The sequence below is a fragment of the Populus trichocarpa genome, chromosome 19 (genome assembly GCF_000002775.5).
Source record: "Populus trichocarpa isolate Nisqually-1 chromosome 19, P.trichocarpa_v4.1, whole genome shotgun sequence".
Lineage (NCBI taxonomy): Eukaryota > Viridiplantae > Streptophyta > Magnoliopsida > Malpighiales > Salicaceae > Populus > Populus trichocarpa.
The window spans coordinates 14,394,786-14,399,637 of record NC_037303.2 but is presented as its reverse complement, the minus strand read 5'-3'; the positions used below and the strand labels follow the sequence as shown (position 1 = coordinate 14,399,637).

Genomic DNA, 4,852 nt, shown 5'->3' with positions numbered 1-4,852 from the left:
TCAGTGAATTAATATTTTAATCATGGTCACTGGCTAGCTGCTTTCTACACTTACTTTTTCAAAGCAGGAATCACAGAGCTAAAAAAAAATAATATTACAAAATACCTTTTTTTCCTCTATATAATGCAAGTTCCCCGCTAAAGTCAATAACTAGATAAGCTACTTGTGATTCTTTACTCCAGCTTTGTTCTTACTCTTATGGTGTAGACTTTACATCTCTCTTCACTCCACTCTCCTCTAACACTCCGGAAACAAATACTATTTTCTACACACACAGAAGCAGTAAAAATGGAAAGCATTTAGTCTCTCTTAGAACAAGTTATTATGAGCTTGAGATCCATTGGGAAGGAATTCTTTCAGCCAGGTTTCCAAAGGATGCAGAGTGTTAAAGATAAAGCTTCTAAAAATGACTCAAGTGTCAAGCCCCTTAATGATGCTGCTTGTACCTCTGCTTCATCCAAGCAGAAAACAAGTTTCTCAGGTAATTTCAGTTCCAAGGATATCAATAATCCTGCTAAAAATAGTGAAGATAACAAGCGTAAACAGGCAGAGGAATCGCTGCGGACTGTGATGTATTTGAGTTGTTGGGGTCCTAATTAACTGCTATGCAATCCAAATCGTGAGAGCAGGCTGGGGTATTGCATCGAAGTTAATGTACAGAGTCTGTAATGTAAGTGGAGTGTTCATGAATATGTACTGTATTTAACATATATGCCTATCTTTTCTTGTTCATCGTCATGGGAACTTTAAAGTGAGAAAATGGCAAGTAATGATCAGATCCTTGAGCACAGAAAATGGCCTGAAACTCTTAAAATTGCTAATGCATGGTGGTACCTAAAAAAGCAAGATAGAGACTCCATGAAAATTGATTATAAGATATGCTTTCCCTTGATCATGATGGGAATTAAGGCCACAGGATTTGGAGATAGATTTGCTTATGATTCATTCAAAACATCAATCGAAATCAACAATTTGAAGATAAATAAAATTGAAGTTCAAGGACATATTCTCTCTAGTAAAGAAAGGCATCAAACTATCATGGATCACACAAATAGCCTTTTCATCTAAAGAAAACACTTGATATATGGAACATGCTAAGAACATGTGTGAGAGGTTAAGAAATCGACACAGAAGAAGCACTGTACCTCTGAGGATTAGACAACATGTATGAACACATTAATAATCTTGTGTTTCAATAATTTACTAGAAGGCTCATTGTTAAGCAACATACTGATATTTACTATCATTATACATAAAGCTAAATCCACTGTTTATAAAAATATCATTGTTTCTCTCGTATATGTGAATTATAATAGTGTAATTTTTAAAAATTTTGTATAATTGAGCTATTTTGAAATTAAATTAAAATTCAACTACATGTTATTATTATTATTATTATTATTTTTGTAAAGAGAGTGTTGAATCAAAAGGAAATGGACTAAAGTGAGACAATCAAGGAATATAAGTGGCTGATTGAAAATTTATAGTAATATAGGTGGCTGATTGAAAATTTATGTCAACAATTTATTTGAGTCCCTTATCATTTTTAGTTATTAGGTGACTAGTCCTTTAAATTTTATAAAATTTAATTTTAATATCAAATTTTATTTAACTTATTTTTCAGTTTTTTGTTAGATGGAGAAGAGAGAGAAGGTCGTCAAATTCTGGCTTGGAGAGAAAAGGTGTATGTTGGTGAGGAATCCGGTCATCAAAACAGTTGTTTTTTTTATGTTAAATGGTTCCATATGATGAGGGGTATTAATATTAAGTATTTTTTCTACCTTATAAACACCTAAAAATCAGATTGAGCTCGAAATATTTTTTGTTTCATGTGGATTTTGGGTTTTAAGGCAGTTCTTTATGTTTTTCGTGACCATGTATTGGTGTAACAAGTTTTCTACGGTGTTTTCTAGGTATTTTTGGGTAGAAAATGGATTGAAGATAGGTTTTTAGATTAAAAAAACAAATGACACAATTTTTCCGACTACCATAGTTACTAGATTCTAGGGATGAACATAATACGTGTAATTTGCTGATGCAGGTGACATGTCAAATTTTTTTCTGATGCATGGGCAGATGATGAACTTAAAAAAATATAGGCCCACATGGTTGGTCTAGCCTTGTAGGCTCGCGTGCGGTCTGTTGCTTGATTGGGCCAGGTGCTAAGCCTGACCTACCATCAACCTGATAGTTATTATTTTAATTAGTTTGTAATTATTTTTTAATGATATTAAGTGTGTTTAGTTTTTAAAGAGGTATGTATGACTCATCTGTAATTGTTTTTTTTCATTTTATATAGATTTTTTTAATATAGATTTTTTACAAGATTTTTAATGTGTGAAGCCTTGCATTTTTTTATTCAATAAATTTGATGTGTTTTTTTGGTTTCTATTATAAATTTTATTTGTTTTTCTATTACAAGTTTATTTTGATAGAGAAATTCATTAAACATAACAAGGTAAATTACTCATGTTGCGATATTAAATATTTTGATTTTCATTTGTTTCTTAATTTTTTACAGCATCTTAGTATTTGGTTGATGTTTTATTTTGTGATTATATTGTTTTTATCATGTAGTAAATAAAAACTAGTTTCGAAAAAAAATTATAATCCCAATGGAATTCATAACCCGATTCATAGGTTCGAGTTACCCGGTTCATAAATTTGATAAGTTCACATACTAGTCGGATATGTTTTTTTTTTATTTTTGATCCATTAATTTTTTTTAATAATTTTTGGTATATTATTTACGTACACTTCGACTAATTTTATAGGTCTTGAAGTTAATGATCATATAAGTTTTTATTTTTAGTGGTCCTGATATTTGTAAAACTTAAAATGATAAATTTTGAAAAACAAACTTAAAATATGATAAGTTGAGGTGCACCTCTCCTCTCGTAAGTTACATACATTCATTTAATACTTAATCACTCGAGTTTGGATATATTACTTAGTCAAGTGCTTGTCTAGAAAATGGATCATAGATTTATACTTTTAAAGTCATGATTGGCCAACAAGTCCAAAACACATGCTTTTCAAATTGGACTTGCAGTGTCTATAGGATTTAAATTCTTGATAGGATGTCCACTAAAATCCCTTAGAACCGATTGAACCCGAATAGACTAATACACTTGATGCTAGTAATTTCTATAAGCTATATGTATTGTTACAAAACACCAACATATTAATTCATCTATGTTGAGAAATTTACAGAACGAGTACACAACATACTGATTATCTTAACGAGGTCCCCAACAAATGAGAGATGCATGGCATTCTCAGCCTTTCCGGCTTCCCTTACCCTGAGCATCTCTCTAACACCACCCATCTTCATGGGCTTAATGGCACCAGAAACCCATCTAAACTGAGTGGAATTTTCGGATTCTGGTCTTGCTGCTCTTGCCTGATGATGCTTCATCATCCCTTTAGAGTTCTGGTCTTTGAGCCCTTGAACGGCTCCAAGACAATTCCTGCTTAAGTAGCTTAGACTCGTGTTTGTTGGCTCTAAACGTCAGGTTTAACTCCTGTGCTTGATGACCTTAATGTTTGGCCTGATAGAAGAATCAGGCGATTTGATTCTTAAGCTAGCCAAAACATGGTGCTTTTTCAAGAGGGTTTTTTTCAATAGAAGCAATTTTTGTAAACCAAGCAAAATTACGATTAATAAATCTCCAGATCGCGAAAATGGCGCAATTAATGAGCTCATTACCACGCTTTCTTAGACAGACCACAGAAAACCTATGCATGGATATCATCCGGAAATTATAAAACGGCTTATTTTCAAGTTTTTTTAAGAAAAAAATTAAATCAATATTGTTTTAAACAAAAAAAATCAAATCAGATCTCATCAAAAATTTATTTTGATCAAGTTAAGAATAAACCCGAATGATTAAACCCGATTTTACCGATTCAACTCTCATATAGTTCATACCAAGCTCTGGATGGATAGATTACCGAATTTACTTGATAAGACAGAGTGAGTTTAATACAATTGTCTAGAACATTATGAATCATCTCATATAAGTTACCACGAATTCCCAACCCACATTTGTATTCACAGTTGAGTCTCTAAAGAAACAATTTAGCAATTTTACCCTTGAAGTTTGTTTGTCTCCACGACTTGTCGGCTTGTCCTCTGAAGTCAAAACCCACAAATGACCAGAGTGGGTGCCATCATTTGTTGCCGGTGGCCTCATCTGACAGAGTACCAGGCAGTTTCACAAGAAAACTGCGTGTCCATTATTACTCACTTTAGTCTAGTGGCTGCATTATCTTGTCACATTTTCACGTCAAGTTGTGACCAAAACCCATACTTATCCTTCTATTATTATTATTTTTTAATATAGATATTCGGATCAGTTTGTATATAGTTCAACTAATCTTATAAGCCATGAAATTAACGACTATATAAATCTTCAATGATCCTGAGATTTGCGAAACTCAAACTGGTAACCTCTAGGAAGATTGTCCTTTTATTTTTTTTATTAACATGAATGTTCGAATCAATTTACACGTACCTTGATTAATTTTACTGGCCCTAAAATTAATAACTATATAAATTTCTAATAATTTTAAAATTTATAAAATTTAAATTTGATAATTTCTAGAAAATAAACCTAATTTTTAACAATTAAGGGAAAATCCTCGAGTTGAATGTAATTCTATTATTAATGTAATAGTATGACAAGTGGTTATGCATGGTCAAGAAAGTAATTTTAGAAAAAATAATGCTATTTGCCTTACCAGGGGCCAAAACCAGTGACATTAGCCTATAGCTAATGGTTTCTGGCTTTCTACTACTGACTTTCAGCTATCACCATCCCCTCTATAAATAAAGGCCCCTTAGAATCCA

General features: G+C 32.2%; 1 long non-coding RNA gene across 1 annotated transcript; it reads left to right on the top strand.

Annotated features, from left to right (window-relative positions):
- Positions 1–2,327, top strand: LOC112325283 (uncharacterized). The gene is made up of 2 exons (XR_002979339.2): positions 1–1,692; positions 2,042–2,327. It is a non-coding gene; the product is annotated as an uncharacterized LOC112325283 (long non-coding RNA).
- The last annotated feature ends 2,525 nt before the right edge of the window (positions 2,328–4,852 follow it).